Source organism: Pinus tabuliformis, chromosome 2_1, assembly GCF_031772625.1.
Source record: "Pinus tabuliformis cultivar Carrire ecotype Pingquan chromosome 2_1, CPIR1, whole genome shotgun sequence".
NCBI classification, from domain to species: Eukaryota; Viridiplantae; Streptophyta; class Pinopsida; order Pinales; family Pinaceae; genus Pinus; species Pinus tabuliformis.
Window position 1 is genome coordinate 922,663,449 of NC_142299.1, and position 18,399 is coordinate 922,681,847.

General features: G+C 34.8%; 1 non-coding gene and 1 pseudogene across 1 annotated transcript; both read left to right on the forward strand.

Moving 5' to 3' along the window:
* Positions 1 to 3,417: 3,417 nt before the first annotated feature.
* The window catches only part of LOC149203669 (potassium channel AKT1-like), a 52,703-nt pseudogene continuing 37,721 nt past the window's right edge, over positions 3,418 to 18,399 (forward strand).
* TRNAI-UAU (transfer RNA isoleucine (anticodon UAU)) lies at positions 8,214 to 8,285 on the forward strand. Its single transcript has one exon. It is a non-coding gene; the product is annotated as a tRNA-Ile (tRNA).

Genomic DNA, 18,399 nt, shown 5'->3' on the forward strand with positions numbered 1-18,399 from the left:
CAAGACAGGCTTTGATTATCCAATGTGACATGAGAGCTATGGATATAGTTCCTTCAGTAAGTTCCATCACCACTTGAGTGAGGTTATCAACCTAGTATGGAAAGAGGGACATTACTTCCAGAAGGTACCAAGCATCAACCAAAGAACATATGTGAAGTACATAGAATACTGTGTGTGCCTGGAAACTCCTTTGGAGAGATATCATTTGGCAGTTTATAGGAAATTCCACTGACTGCTTTGTGGATATTTTGGATGCCACTGTTATAGCTTTATTTCTTTTTGACCAACAATCAGTCCTCATGACTATTGCTTGAATTCTGAAAATGGTTCTCAACAATGACCATATAAGTGCTAAGTATTCGATCATATCAAGTGATAGTTCATATTCCCACACTTTGAAGCTAATTAGATGTTTAAGCTAACCTCAATATGCCATGGCTTTACATGTATCCATGCGAAGGTAGCAAAGTCCATCATAACACAAACTGTTTTACTGTCTCTCCACTTGTGTCACTTCATCTTAGAATAATGGATTAGTTACATATCTACATCAAATTCTCTTCCCTATAAATGTGTGGATACATATGACATTGACCCTTGCATGTGTTTTTTTCAACTAGTGGAAAATTTTCATTGTTGAAGAGTATGTCGCTTGATTTTCCCCAAGTATAGTGTTACTACATGAATGTTGTGCCTCAAGACTGGTGATGCAACCCCAAATCTATAAACTTGTACAGTTTCAAGTTCTATAGTATTTTTTTCATGGTATCCTTGGCATCATGTACCTTTTTATTTTTTTATTGTATGTGTGATCACTGACATTTCTCTAAGCTTTCCTCCAGAAAAATGAACAAGATAAATTTTGTATCTCAAATTGGAATTAACCATAGGCCCCTAATATTTCAGAAGCATAAGCTGTTTTTATCAACTATAGGCATGCCAAAACCACAAGGAGGAAGTGCTCAAATGGTTGTTGGCATATTAACAGGACTCCGTGAGTCTAGGCAACCTACAACTGAAACATGTTGGTTTGGCTATGATCTGGTGTGACCTTGGTTCTGACTCGAGGGAAAATAGTAAAATAGTAAAAACTGGAGAGTCAACCCATGAAGTGGATTAACCCACCAATGAACCTGAGTCAAAGAAAGAATTTGCCTAGTCAGAGTATAAAATTTCATTTTTTATTTATTTATTTTTGTCATTTTAGTGCTTGTTTACCCTCGAGTTTTTTGGGAAGGGTTTCTGACCAGGGCATTGAACTTGAAGCACAACAGGTAAGGTTTTCACATTTGCACATGATAATTATGTCAATGCTGAAATTGTTGGGGCAGTGGTTGGGGCAGGAACAAGAGATCTATGAATTATGGTAATAGATATGATGGTCATTAGTGATTGTATTATGTATGCTGTGTGGTTACCTCTCATGTATAATGTATGAAAGATTAGTTTTATTAAAACCCATGTATGTTTCATTGTGTTGAGATTTTTCTTGGTTGATTCATGAGTCTTTATAGAATCCTGAGCCGAATCTGGTGAATATGGTTGTAACTTGTACCGTTTTCCATTACTACATAATGCTCATCTAATTTGGCCTTTGTCAGAAATCCGTCCAAAATCGAAGTGCAATCAATTGAGCTCACGGTGGAGATGAAAGGTAGTGTTCATTGATTCATCATAATTTCAGAAACATGCCATTGCTTCTTCCAAGATTCAAAATTTGGCCCTGTTTTACCAATATCCGACTTACCACTTCATCGTTTGAAACAAATCCTCATAAACATACTCATTTTGATTTTATTTTTGGACGAGGTTTGATTATGGCTTCAGAGATTTATTAACCGCATAGTTGAAGAGTTTTAAAGTTGCGTGTTCGTGCTGGTTGCTGCATTGGTCAAAGACTGGTGTTATATGTGAGTTGGAGTGTTGGTATATGTTGGGTTATATGGCCATGGTATGTGCTGGTGTATTCTTTAATGTGAATTCGTTGGAATGAAGTCTCCTGTACTGTGCATTGAACTATTTGCATTGAGCTTGGCTTGGTTTTGATGCACTGAGTAAATTCGACTATACCCAAGATTGTGTGTTGAAGTTGGAAGGTGCGATGGAATGTTGAGCTATCCTAGCCTCTCTTGAAACTTGTGCATTGGTGTGTTGTTCAAAATCTGTGCGCTGGTCCTTTTATTAAGTGTTGGTTTCTCTTCTTAGAACCAATCCCCTATGCATTTGGTTGAACGATGATATTTTCTCTGTGGGTAATTTCTGTTATGATGTATTGTTAAACGTTGTGTGGTATATGTGGTATGAATGCTGGTCATTTATGTTGGGATCCGAGGGTGAAGTACTGACTTTGTATACTTTCCGGAGCTGCGTTGAATGTTCTCTCTGCATTGAGCACTTTGTTAGCATTGGTTGGAACCTGGAAGTCAGCTCGTTGGAATGGTGCATGCCATAATGACTTTTATATATGCTGGTGAATGGTTGAAGTGTTGATTCTAGTGCGTTGCTTAGTATGTACGCTAGTCGAAACTCTAGTGCGTTGGTAATTAAAGCTGCTTGCTGTCAATTAAAACTCTGTGTTCAAGACCGTTGCGTATGGCCATGCTCTATTCTAGTATGTGCATTGGTGGAATGAAGACTGAAGTTTATTTGTGATATGTGCATCCATGTGTGGTGCTCTCCATAAGGTGCATTTTTTGAATTGGTATATGCATTGGATGCGTTGGGCACATATATGTGCATTTTAAGACGATCATTCCATTTATCAAAGCCGATCATTGCTGCATTTTATTAAGGAGGTCATTTTTGTCATTACTTATATAATAAGTCATTGGCTCATGTTGGTTCAAATATGCCTCTGCATCTGGGCAAAGGCTTCAATATATCTCCATAGATGAGAAGGTTCCAGACATTCCAACCAAACCCTTAATTAAATGAAGTTCCTTTTATTAAAATGAGTTCAGTGTTTAATGAAATGCAAAGTTTTTACATTAGTGAATTGGGTGGATCTTGATTGTTGATCGGGTCTTAATTTCAAATGTCTTGGAAATTTCTTGCTTGCTAAATGGCTAGTTGATTTTTCAATCTTCAAAACCATGGAGTGTCTTGGAAATTTCTTGCTTGCTAAATGGCTAGTTGATTTTTCAATTTTCAAAACCATGGAGTAGATGATTAGTGTCATTATTTCATGGAATATACTTGAAACCTACAATAAATAGAAATTTCACTCTCATAAGCTGCTATCTCATCATCTTCCTTAGTGACACATGCATATTTTCAAATTTCATTCTTCATAAGCTGCTACCCCATCATCTTCCTTAGTGACACATGTATATTTTCACATGGTTCATATTTGATGTCTGTTCAACAATACCCTTTCAGGCAGCTAGTCTAATATTCAGAGGGAAACTTGGGTTAGGGTTCAGTGCTCTTAATATGCTACACTTCTGGCGTTTAAGGTAGGTCAGTGCTCTGTTCTCAAGACTAGAGAAGAATATCTGACTCAACTATTTCTGGACATACTGTTTTAAGCTTGTTTGTGTAAGTTAACACCAACAATTTCATTTTGCTTGAATTTAGTGGAAGGCAATCTTTAATTGCAAATAGTATTCACCGGCATAATGAATCTGAAACCATATTTTCTCAACTATGCAGGTAACACTTTTTGCAGTTCACTGTGTTGGATGCCTTTCATATCTTCTTGCTGCTAGATATCATGATCCGAGTAGGACATGGATTGGTGCTGCATTTCCACATTTTATGAAACAAAGCCTTTGGATTCGCTATATTACTACAATCTATTTTTCCATTACCACTCTGACCACTATTGGATATGGAGACCTGCATGCTGAAAATACTAGAGAAATGATATTTGATATCATCTACATGTTATTTAATCTGGGTTTGATTGCATACTTGATAGGAAACATGACAAATTTAATTGTACATGGCACAAGCCAGACCATGAAATTTGTAAGGAATATATTTTTAATAGATTTGTGTATAGAAAAGTTATACTTACATATTCTCTCTTTTCAATCCAAAAATGCTACGTCATATGAGGATTTGACTTTCATTTTGATTGCAAAGGGACACAATTCAGGCAACTTCAAGATTTTCTTTTAGGAATTAGCTGCCACTGCAATTGCAAGATCAAATGTTGGCACATATATGCTTGAAATTCAGGACAAGAGGGATTGCAGCAAGAAGAAACATTAAATGATCTTCCAAAGGCCATCCGCACAAGCATTGCAAACGTCTTGGTTTTTCCTATTGTTGATAAATCATATCTTTTCCAAGGAGTGTCACATGATTTTCTTTTCCACCTGGTAAGTACTGCCTAATTATGGTAAGGATACCCTATTTATTTTTGTCTTTGCTAGGGAGCTTCAGTACAACAACTTTGAGGAAAAAATAACCTAATAGTCACCCTGTGCTTGGAAGGTTTTAGAGATGAAGGAAAAGTAATTTCCCCAAAGGAAGATGTCATTTTAATGAATGAAGCACCCACAAATTTTTATGTGTTAGTGTCTGGTGTTGTGGTAGGTATCTTTCTAAACGTTACAGAGTCTAAAATTTCAGAACTTTTAGGTGGTTCACTTTATTTCTTTTGCCGAATGTGTGTCTTCAAATAGAGAACTACAACAAAGTGTTGTAAATGTTGATGTGGAGCTACAATAACATTTAAATTTTGTTTCATTTTGCAGGACATACTAGTAGACAAAGACAAGGGTAAAACAGAGTAGGCAAGCTAATTTTTTTTAAAGGAAAGTGATTATTCATGCTCTTAGTATCTTCTTGTTAGGAGAGTCATTACATAATAAGCATGAATATTAGAATGTTTGCATCTCATCTACAAATAAATTTGGAACAACCGTTTGTTTCACTTTATGTTTTAGTCACATTGGAAAATTTGAAGTACAAAAATGACATATCTCATTCCAAATGACTTGTTTGTTTTACCCCAGGCATTAGTAGCACATATATTGTTTTGAAATCACAAAACTAAGTCAGCTGGTTTCTTTATTGTAAACTTGTCTCCTATTGCATTCAACATTCTTGATAGTCCTAGATAGGAGATATTTTTGGAGAAATTGGAGACCAAAACCATACAAAGTTCGTACAAAGAGGCTTTCTCAACTTTCACGACTAAACCACAATTCATTCTTGAATATTGTACAATCTAATAATGCAGATGGAATGACCATCATGAACAACCTTCTTAAGGTTTGCAAGCAAGAATTACGATAAATATGTCAAGTGAAATTACCATAATAGGTTTTTCTAGGAATAGGATCAATTAAATGTATTATTGTAATGTCTTGGTTAGTATTGCAGGAAAACTTAACTTTGTGTTTATATGACTCTAGAAATTGAAGGAAATGGAGGACCCAACTTTTAGACAACTTTCAAAAGAGATAGATCAGTTGCTAGCAAAAGGAAGAATGGATGTACCGGTTAGTATCTATTCTATTGCTTCAATAAGGGATGCCCTTCTAATGGAGAAATTAATGAAAATAGGGATGGATCCTAATGAATCAGGCATCAATGGCTGCACACCCTTGGTAAATTTCAAAACTAAAATTCATTTTTATCAGTAGAGTTTCATGGTCTTCACAACACTTTCTTTACATTTTTGTGGTTCCTAACTTAAGTACATATTTTCATTTGAAAGAATACATTGCTATGAGTGGGATAACCGATTAAAAATTTCTATTTTGTTTTGTTTTGTTATAAGAACATTGCTATAGCAAATGGATTTAAAGATTGTGTCAACCTTCTTTTAGAATATGGAGTAGATGTCAACAGCAAGGTTATATTCTCCCCTCCCTCCTGCACTCGTTAGTTTTTTCCTAATCAAGGAGTGTATTTCTTAATATAAGCATTTTGATCTAAACCTTTCTCTAAAGTTCAGTGAGATCAACATCATTTTTAAATTTTAAACTGTTGCCACATTTAATAAAATGAAGAATTTGACCAAATTATATTTAACATTTCATAAACTTAACAGATGAATATGGAAGTGCTCCTCTCTAGGAAGAAATACTAGGCCAACATAAACCATTTGCCACATTACTTTGTGAAAATGGTGCAAATCTTTAGTCCAATATTGTTGGCAGTTTCCTCTGCATTGCTGCACAAAATAAGGATTTGGATATGTTGAACGATTTACTAAGTTATGGAGAAGATATAAATGCAACAAATGGAGATGGGAACACAACCGTCCATGTTGCCATCTAGACCATGGAGTAGACATGAATAAAACAAATTGTAGTAGTTGGAAACCAAAATCTTTGGTAGAGCATCAAGGGCATGAAGAAATATGGGAATTATTTCAAGAAAAATCTCAGTCAACATATTCACACTTATGTTTATCTATCAAAGATTCATCTATCCCATCGAACCTAGATGAGAAAAATCATGCGGAGATCACGAACCCTTCAAGATATGCAGAGGAAAATGGCATTCATCATTTTATAAATACAATTTCCACTCCACCTAATGGATTGTAGAGGAAAATAGTTATTAATTTTGACAATTCTCTCTTCCGTATAGTCACAATGTCTTCCAACACCAATCCTAGTGTTGGTGCCATGAGTCATGCTATTAAGATTTCCTGCTGGATAAGCCCTTCTCTTCCTAAAAGAGTGACAATCCATAGGCATCACCCAATTTACATCAAAGAAAATAAGCAACCGGGGAAAGTGATACTCTTTCCAAATGCAATTCAGGAGCTACTGAAAATTGGTGGTAAGTATTTATTTTATATATGAACTCATGATTTCATGAGTTAAGATTTCCTATAATATTCGAAATTAGAGCACTACAAAAGAACTTAAAATTAGCCATTCACAAAATTGTTGTTCTCGCAGGTGAAAAATTTGGTTATTTGCTTGTGAAAGTTGAGTGAAGATTCTGCAGAAATAGATGATATCAATGTCATTAGAGAACGGTTCATTGATTCCTTGTTGATAATGAAGAGATTGAAGAGATATATAAGAAGAATGATCAATGATAGTTGTAGAAATTTTGTCAGAATGCCTTAATGATAGTTGTAGAAATTATGTTAGAATGCCTTCATGATAGTTGTAGAAATTTTAGGCATTCTATTTTGTAGTTATTTGGCTAGATTTTTTAGGCCTTTCACAAACATAATGAAATATTTCCATAATTACAATGTTTTCAACAAATGATTAATATACTCATTAGAAAACTTGACTGTAAGGAGAAGCATATAGGAAAATATTGCAAGGCAGAGACATGGTGGTGGGTTTATTGTTTGTTGTTAATGTTGATCTATCAAAACTTATAATACTTGTTTTTGGATTTCATACAGGTGGGATGTTTTGGGTACCAAGAGAGGAATTCAATATGGCTTCTTCCCTATTCCCAAACAAGGAATTCCAGCCAAAGTTAGGCACAAGATTGAAAATTCTCCAGTAGATGATCCTCCTCATCACATACTTCTCAGTAGTTCCAATGATATTAATAGTGGTAGGAGGAGACACGAATATGAAAGATTTATGCACTACTACACAAGGGGTTGTTTAAGAAAATTAATTAAGATGAAATTAATATTTCATCTGAAGCATTTAATTAAATTAATTTGGATCTAAGATCATGTATGAGACTTTTCACTGTTTTCATTTTTATATTAAAATCAATTGATAGGTATGAAAAATCGAGGTTTTCATATAGACATGGTAAGGAGGAGCATAGGTTGGGCTAAAGGAGCTATTTAGTTTGCTAAATGAGCTTTTCATATAGACATGAGTGTTCAAATGAGTTAAAAGAACTATTCATTTTGCTTCAATCAATCAAACCAAGTGGTAATGGTGTCAATGAAGCCATTTGAAGCCTTTTTGGGACCCTTTTTTGTATTTATTTATTGACAAAATCTAATGCAGAAAGCAATATGAAAGTTAATTGTTGTGGCAATATATTAACAACTTGTGTGAATTCTAGTTACTTTTCTTTTTAGGACTAGATTAAATTGTTTGTAGATTATTGTGTATTATTAGCTTGTTGTGTGGGTCATGCTACAAGGGTGTGAAATTTAGCTAACTTGTTTGAGTTATTTTTTATTAAGTTAAAAATAGGTGCTACATGATTATAGATTTATAAAGATTGTGCCATTATGTGTTGAGCATTTTTTTTAAAAATCAATGCCTACATATGCAATTTCAAGGACTGCTATAACTCACATAATTTTTTAAAGGGTGCTAGCTTAATGGAAAAGCACCTGCCTTATAAGTAGGAGGTTGGTGGTTCGATCCCACTGTGCCCTAACATGAATTAATTAATGATATTGTATTTTATTTTTAAATTAGATATTTTTCATATTGATTTATTTCAATGGTGAGATATTTTTCTAGATTCATTGTTTTATATTGTCTCTAAAGAGACAAAAGTGATATTGTATTTCTTTTAAATATATTTTTTTATTGTCTCTAGAGAGACAATATCTAGGATTAAAGACGTATTGTCTCTATAAAGACAATATGTCTTTAATCCCAACTATTGTCTTTGGAGAGACAAAAATGAAATTGTCTCCTAAGAGACAATATTAGGATTAAAGATGTATTGTATCTATAAAGACAATATGTCTTTAATCCCAACTATTGTCTTTGGAGAGACAAAAATGAAATTGTCTCCTAAGAGACAATAATGTTTGTGTTATATATTGTCTTTATAGAGACAATTTTTTAAGACAATTAATTTGAGACACCTACTTAAAAACAATATTTAACACAATACACAAGTTTCTTTTTTCCTCAAGTTGAGACAAGTTACCCAAAAATTGTCTCAAATATTGTCTTAAACACCCCTCATGTGTAGTAGTGTAGTAAGACTAATGGTGACTTGGGATAAAAGTGTCCCTTTTGACGCGTGCGCCTCGATGCTATCTATAAGTGACAAAATTCATTTTCCAAACTTTACGACATCATGCAACTTCAATGTGAATGTTCGTAGCCTTCCAACCTAGACCACAATTAGAGTGCTAGTGGGTGGGGTTAGGTATATTGGTACTCACCCATACATGAAAAATTCAATCTACTCCATATAATCTAATTACTCATATGTGAGTCATTTAGAAAGAACAAAATATGCACTTGCAACCATCAATTTATCATACATATATATCTCATAACACAATTGATAACATTTTATTTTTCAGCATTAATCGTGCTTAATAACCAAACAAGGATTATTGTCCCCTCATGTGCCATTTTGGTCTCCCACCACAAATAAACCATTATCAGTAACATCTAATCATAAAGATAAATCATCACAATATATGTATGATAAGTAACATCAAAATCATCAATATCAAGTACTATCATAATTATCAACATTGCTATGATTTGAAATCAAAGTAATCACATCATGAGTCATGTAACACATCCATATTAAAGTCATAAAAAAATACCATATTACCATAGTAAAAACTTCGATATTTCTTGACATTACAAAGGACTAAGAATATCATTATAAAAACTAAATATAAATCATTATTAACGTTTTGCAATGTAATGATAGTTTAAACCTTAGAAATTACTATGCATTGGTTTTATAATCCAAGGCTGGATTATTTACATGTGCATTCATTAATTTATGATTTGCAATCATTCCATATTTATTGAATTTGGTACTGGTTGTATTGGTGTTTAATACAAATCGAATTCAGCCCTTATGAACCCGCCAACTGTTATGCCAATTTAATAGGCCTGACTATCCTTAGCCTAGGTGGCTTATCGTCATTCATAGATTTGTCCACTTGCTTCACTTTTCTTGGGATATATCTTCCTCATCGTCGGCCTTGGTTAATTCACTTGATCATACAACACTCAAGGGTTTTGACCTTCTCTTCCCGGTGGTTTTGTTCATGTTCAGAAATGTGTTACTCCAGAACCTCGTTGAACTTCGGCTCTACTCCGGTCCTGTGACTTGGGTCCTAGTCCATCTATTTTCTTTGTCTGATGTAGCGGTTTTTTTATCTCCCAACTCCACTACCCAGCTTCTAAGCTGTGTTTGGGCTTGTCTGTCAACTACTTTAGTCTCTCTAGAGTCCTGGAGTTTAACCACTTTGTCAAGGTTTTCGTGTTGCTACTCAATGGTAAGTTTTCAATTTTTTTCACACCTTACAATTCCTTGTTATAATTCTTTATCAAGGATTTTTGTCTAATAATTGGTTATCTTTTGTCCTTGCAGAAGTTCTTTCAGGTGCTGCAGTGTTTAGATGATACCGAGGATGAAACCCTCTTACCAGCTTTGCCTTTCAAGAGAAAGAATCCCACCGTGCACCGGGTATTTAACTCCTATTTCCCATTCTTGGCAAGATTCTGTGGCCAGAGGGTTGGGATTTTGTTAGAGTTTTGTTGTTATATTTATGAGGGTTTTTCTTGGCTTATGTAAGCCTTGATCATACTATTTATTTGTTTCTTAACTATATAATTTTTAATAGTTTTGGCCATATGTTGTATCTTTGGCTTTATTACTTAGAATTCCATATCGCTTGGTTAATTGACACTATAAGAATGTAAGGTTCAAGTTTTTGGTTTCAATCTCTTCTCCTCCGTTGAGACTCTATTCATGATAGCTTCATTAATATATTTCTACAGGATTTCTGTAGTGTTTGGAATTATTGCAATAAGTCTTATATTTGGAATGTCGAGTTCTTTCTTTTGAAAAGTCTTTATTTTAAAACGATGACAGAAATGAATGCGATATAGTTTAGATATTGGAAGAACGCCTCATAACATTATATGCCGAGTTTAGTAATAGTTTAGATTTTCTCATAGTCATGTTTGCAATTTCTTGTTCTGTATAGAGTTTGAATTCTGATATTTAAATCTTTTTAAGAGTAATTTAGCTCGCATGGAACCCTCTAGGGGTGTCAGACAATTTGTAAAGTCTGTGTTTTTATATCTCTCTTTCCATCTAATGCTTATAACCAAAGAATGTTGGAATGTGTAGACAACTAGGGCTTGTAATTGATATACCTATATTAATGTGAATAGCTATTCTAAGGATTTTGATGTTTATTTGGTTTCATACATACAACTGTTTCACTAAACTTTGTAGGGGTTCTTTCTATTTAAAGTAGAACTTTACTTATTTTTAGCCATTTGTTTTACTAGAGTCTCATAAACTTAATTTCCTATGGAATGAAACCTTTTGTAATTCCTTTTAGTTGAATTTATCAATTTATATAACTCTGTATGCATTTAAACTGTATTCACTGCCAAACCTTTCCATTGCCCACTGTCCTTTTCTAGATTTATATTCGGTGTTTCTCTTATTATTTACTGTAATTCTCATTTTGAATAATGAAGGTGGTTTCTTGTTTTGTGTTCACGTAGTTTTAGAAAAACTTTGAAAAAGAAATCTATCCTTAAACTAGAACATGCCCTACTGATATATTACTAGAATCAAACATACTAGGTAATTAAATAAACAAATAGGTCTAATTCATTTAATAACTAAGAATAAGGCCTATCTACATAATTCCAATCTTTCTATTTTCGCTGCTTCCAAATTTGGTCTATACATAGACCTGCACTTCGTTTTCCTCCCGTGCTATTAGTAAATCTACCCCCGTGCTATCCTTGAAGCAGGGAATTCTTTTTCTCCTTCTAGAGTAAGTGTGTATCCAACTATTTGGTCTTAACCAAACATAGCTATCACAAATTGTTTGAATTCTCAGCACAATTTCCTCCTACTGATATTAGATACCCCAATCCTCTTGACCATTTCCCCTTTTAAAATACTTTCCAAGATTTAGTTCTGTTTTTCTTGGAACAGGTAACTACCTCTTTTAACTAATTAATTAAAGGAAAACAACATTTACTAATAACTACAAAATTCCTTTCCATAAGTTAATTTAAGAACAGTTTATAATTTTAAAGAAAAAGTTATAGTTTGTTTGGTTGCAGTAAAAGCAAATATTTACAGTAATGGGGGATGTTACATCTCTCCCCCTAAAATGGAACATCATCCCAATGTTATCCCTCTGCAAATAAACTCGAAAAGCTTTCTTTCATAACCTGCTCATCTTCCCAGGTGGCCTCTTCCTACCCATAGTGCTACCACTGCACTTTAACCTTAGTGATAAATCGTTTCTGTAGCGTTACTTCTCTCCGATAGACTAGTATAACCAGAGGTTAGACCAAAAACTCACCTTCTAGTTCGTCTTGAACATAGAAAAAAAATGTGTTAAGTCCTTATCTAGTTTATTTAATACATCCTTAAAGAGAAACCATATATATATACATATATATACATATATATATATATATATATATATATATATATATATATATATATATATATATATATATATATATATATATATATATATATATATATATATATATACACACACACACATTACCTGAATGTATTTCCATTTGATTATATGATTAGAGTCATAAACATATTCCTTAACTAGAGAAACATTGAAGACGTTATGTACATGAGTGTGACTGGGTAAGGCAAGTTGATAAGCCACTGGTCCGATTTGAGCCAGGATTTGAAAGGGTTTGCAAAATTGGGGTCCTAATTTAGCACACCCGGTCCATTGCAAGGTGCTTTTTTTGGCTCACACTCAAATGTAGACATGATCCCCTACCTAGAATTCCCTAAAGCTCCTCTTCTGATCACCAAATTTCTTTTGTCATTCTTGAGCAGCTTTTAAATTGATTCTTACCTTTTTCACCATTTCCTCCATCTCTTCTAACATATCTTATCCTAGAAACAACTTATCCTCTGTTCCACTCCAAATCAAGGGTGTCCTGCACTTGCGCCCATATAATACCTCAAAGGGACTCATTTATAAGGATGCATGATACCTGTTGTTATAGGCAAACTCCACAAGGTGTAGATAATATTCCCATTTAGTGGGTTGCTGCATTACATAAACATGCAACATGTCTTCAATAACTTTATTCACTCTCTCAGTCTGCCCATCCATTTGCAGATGATATGCTGTACTGAAGTGCATTTGTGTGCCCAATCCATCAAAGAGGGCTTTCCAAAAGGCTGATGTAAATTTTACATCTCGGTCAGAAATGATCATCTTAGGGATTCCGTGCAGTTTAAAAATGTTCTGCATAAAAATATTAGCAATTTGGACAGCTCTATAAGTTGACTAGACAGGTATAAAATGAGCATATTTTCTCAATTTGTCTACCACCACCATGATGGAGTCATTTTTATTTCTTGATTTAGGAAGCCCGGTAATGAGGTCAATAGATATTGTTTCCCATTTTCATTTTGGGATGGGCAGAGGGTGAAGTAACCCTGCTGGATGTTGGTGCTCAACTTTCAGTTGTTGGCACTCCAGGCATTTGGCTAAGTTCTCTGCCACCTCCTTCTTCATACTAGTCTAGAAAAATTCCTTCCGCAGGGCAAAAATTATTTTCTGGTATCCAGGATGGCATACATAAGGAATCTTATGGTATTCATCTAAAATTAAATTTTTAAGATGTTGTTGGTTAGGCACATATATCCTCTTCCTATAAATCACCAAATTTTCTGCATTTATTTCATTACCCAACTATTGTTCATGGCTGTTAAGAATTTTCGCTTGCTGCCATAACTGCTTATATGTTGAATTTTGCATGGCTGATTCTTGAATCTGCCCAACAAAGGTAGTTCATGATTCACTAAAAGAAATTTCATATAAACAGTTTACCTTCCGACTTAAAGCATCTACCACTTGATTTTCTTCTCCTTTTAAATGTTTGATTTCGAAATTAAATTCACTCAGGAAATCTGCCAAACGAGCTTGCCTAGCATTTAAAGTTGGATATTTGAAATAATTAGTCAGACTATGGTCATTAGTCATCAACATAAATTTCTTACCTAATAGGAAATTCCGCCACATTCTTATGGCATGAATGACTGCTGTCAGCTCCAAATCATATGTTGAATACTTTTGTTCATATTCTTTAAGTTTTCTAGATTCATAGGACACCACTCTACATTCTTGCATTAATACACCGCCCACACCTTCCTTACTAGGATCTGTACAAACCACATATTCTTTGTTGGGATCATCAATACTCAGAATATGTGTTGTGGTAATAAGGTGTTTGAGTTGATGAAATCTCCTTTAACAATCTGGGTTCCATCTGAAAGCCTTTCCTTTCTTTTTTAAAGAGGTAATACGATATGCCACTCTAGAGAAACCCTCCACAAATCTGTGATAGTAACTAGCTAAGCCCATAAATGATCTTATATTGGCTATGTCCTTTGGTACCAACCATTCCATAATGGTTCTTATCTTTTCCAGATATACCACAATTCCATCCTTGGTGATCACATGTCCCATGTATTGGACTTTCTCCTTAAAGAAATCACATTTACTATACTTATCATACAGTTGATTTTCTCTTAGGACTTGCAGAACAATATAAAGATTCTCCTTATGTTCCAACATGTTCCAAGAGTAGATTAGTATGTCATCAATGAAGATTAATACAAACTTATCTAAGAACTGATGGAATATGTTGTTCATGAGACACATGAAGGTATTTGGGGCATTATTTAGCCCAAAAGGTAAAACCATGAACTCATAATCTCCATAACGCATCCCAAATGCATTTTTTGCAATATCTTACTACTTTATCCTGATTTGAAGATACCCTGAATGGTGGCAATCCCAAGGAGGGACACGTAGCAATGACCATTTAACTCTTATTGTTTTTCAAATTAAATAGTGGCAGGGCTTTGGTGTGAGGTTTTAATGTGATTTTTGTTTTCAGCCTGCCCTTCAGACTAGCCTTGGGTTTGCAAACACGGTCTATCACACCTGCTGACGGTAATTGGAATTCATTCTTGCATTTTCCGTGGCCTGGTTCGGCTCTATGGGTGTGATGTGCCTTCGCTTGGTTCTTGTGATGGTTAGTAAGCGTTGTCCCTTGCTTGTCCTGTATGGTGGTTTATTAGCGTTGGCTCTTCGCTTGCTCCTTGTGGTGGTTTACTTCGTTGGTTCTTGGGGCTTTTTAGGTCGATTTTCCACCTGCAAGTTGTTTCACCTTTGTCACCTGGCTCATGCTTGGCCTCTGCTCTATTTGTGATGGTTATTTTCTTGATGTTGGGTTTGGTGATGATTTGGCTCTATGCAACCACAGGTTCTTTCCTTGCTACTACACTAGACGGATCAACGAACTCGATTTCAGGTAATTTTCTTGTTCCAATTTCATTTCCGCATTTCCTTTTTATGTCTCTAACCCTCTCGCTCCTTGGTGAGCAGGCATCAGGCTCCCGTGGTTAATTAAACCCATGGTTCCTATCCATGAGCTCTTTAACAAAGCTTTGAATCTGGCCAGCATCTAACCAAGGACTATATTCAATAGGATGTCCCTTCCACTTAACTAGGTATCGCAAATATTCTTTCCTTCGAGTCCATTTGGCCAACGAGATGTCTAGTATCTATTCAATCTCTAAAGGCTTTGCTAGGGGCATCTGTTTAATCGATGAGTCGTTCTCATTCTGGGTGTCCCATGTTCATCTTTCTAAACTGTCTTCTTCATTTTCTACAATGTATGGGTATAGATCTGCCACATTAAAAATGGGTGAGATACCTCTACCTGGGGGTAACCAATACATAAGCGTTCGCAGAAATTTTTTGAAGAATCTTGCAAGGCCCAATTTTCTTCCATGTTAACATGTCATATTAACCTTTAGGAAACCTCTCCTTGTGTAGGTGTGCTAATACCAGGTCCCATACGTTGAATTGTACCTCCCACCTTTTCAAATCTGATTTTCGTTTGTACCTTTGGCTTCTTCCTTGTAATTTTAATTTCACTTGTTCATGAAGATCGTTGATTGCCTTTGTGAAATCTTCACCATCAGCACTCCTGCGATCTAACTGACCCAAATCCTGCAACTCATGTAGTCCTGTTGTGGCCAACAACAACCCCCCTTCTTATTTAGTGTTATTACTAATACTAAATAAGTGGGGACCCTTAGTCAAAAAATTTAAAAATCAATTAGTGCTTGAATTTCCTTTTTCAATAAAACTTACCATCATAAACTTAGGAGAATACCATTGAAAAATCTAAAAATCTTAAGTTTCATGATGAGGTACGATAAAATCACTCCTTAAGAAATGTCGCATCCCAAAAAGGATAATGGATACCTCCTTACAAACACAATTCTAAGGTTACGAGATCGCGATGCGAAACTTCATCGCATCACATGCATCAAATATCACTTACGCTGAAAAACATCAAACTGCCAATATGCGATGGCGCATATCGCAAATCGCATTTCGCGAAAACACATTAACGAATGATTGTCATATGCTATGCTCCAGCGATATTGTGATATTGCGATATTGCAATATTGCGATGTTGAGATACTGTGATAAAGCAATAGAGCGATATTGCGATGTTTTGATCTACGATATTGCGAAGCAAATCGCAAAATCGCTTCATCGCAAATCTTTTGGGCTTGTTGTTCAAAAAGTATTTTCCATAAACCGAGACTTGGTTATGCGCTTTAATGCTAATTAATCAGTTAGTATCCAATCATTAATGAAATAGGGTTTCGTGCTTATCAAAGAGCCATTTCACGTAAGGTGGTATATTTTATATGTCTTCGGAATTTAAAGCTTTTCTGTCACCTTTTCCTTATCATGATTCTCACATTATTTGTAAACTACAGGAACAAAGAACAAAGAATTATACAAAGCAGTATTCAAGATACTATGGGAAAGAAAGGCAAAGGTCCGAGTTTTGAAGATCAAGAAATGGCGCCCTTGTATACAGACACTACCTGTAACAGAGACGCTAGTATTACTACTTGGGAAGGCATGTATAGTCTACTTGAGGAAGAGAATCCCAAAATAATTAAGGTTACAGCTACTGCAGGCTCACACAGGTCTTCTGAGGCATCTATTACAGAGCTATCTTGCTCATTCTTACACCGAATAGCAGTGAGGCCCAAGAATCTTCCATACACGGACATGGTTAAATGGGTACTGGATAGTGCTGACATAAAAAACAAACAATTTAAGACTTAGTGTCAACAACTTATGGAATCGTTATTTTCACAAAATTTAAGCTTTATATCTGCTAACAAAAATTGTGCAAGAGGCAAAAAATTGCACCAGGGAAGCCTGGATCAAGAAACGAAGGAAGTTTCTGATGCACGATTATCTAATCGTGAATTACTGAGCAAAACCTCTTAAAAGGGAAAGCCTCTAATTGCTCAGTCACCTGTAAGCCCAGAAATTTGTAAGAAAGTAACGCTAGAGGTAAAAATGTAAAACTTGAATCCTAAAACCAGTGGTATTTGTCAGAAATACCTTCAAAATGGTATGTATATATGCACAACAACTGCAGACAAGCTGGAGACAGAAAGCTCAAGAAAAGGCAGGATCGATCAAAAGATTAACTAAGTTGAATTGGGATTCTTACTGGGCACATTTGGTAAAACCACACAACCAGTACATGACTCTCAAATGTATCATCAATTCTGCCGAGAAGATGGCACCAGCTCTTGCCGATGTCATTTTCGCAGGATAGTTAAAGTCGGAAGTCGGCCAACCGATTCTTCTCAAACAAATGCTGAATGCTTGCGATTTCAAGGAACAGATACAGAAATAGCTAGTTGTTAGTTTTGATTTTAGATTCAATGTTAGTATTAATTTTGCTTTATTTGTGCCTGAAATGAGGACGGTCATTTAAACCGTATCCTACATTTTTGTAATAAGTTATTTTTAGATTTAGTTAGTAGTATTTAAACCCTTCTCATGCATTTAGAGAAGGGTGCTGAAATTTGTCAAACACTTGTCCTCAGAACATGCACTTTTGCACCCTCCGAGGAGGTTTTGATGAATGAATGGAACATTATTTATTGATATCTGCGTTTAATATCTACTACTGATGTTGCACTTATGTACTCTTAGTGGATGTTGGATTAAGAAGAGATAAATCATTATCACCTGAAGCTCATGAGTAGAACTAGTTATAAATGGTACTTCTATCTCTTAACTCTTTCTGCCTTTGTGTTAAAGTGATATTTATGTTCAGTTGTTTATATGTTGATGCATGGATGATTGAGTTATCATTTGGCACTTTTGTACGGTGATAGCTATTTATTTATGCTTAATGTATGAGTAGCGTATTATGCGATATGTTTTTCACAACCGTTTCATCTAACTTTTTATACGAAGTGGTTTATCTCTATTGTATTCTTTTCTTATAACAGTTGAATGATATTTATTACCAATTGTTATTTGACATTATTTTAGATCACATAACGGAAAGATTACACCCCGGGTTAGTGTAGAATTAGATATTTATGTTTATTAGAATATAGTTGCATGTTATTAGATTAGAGTTAAAGTAAAAGCATTTCACTTAGGAACCTTTAGAAAGGAAATATCAA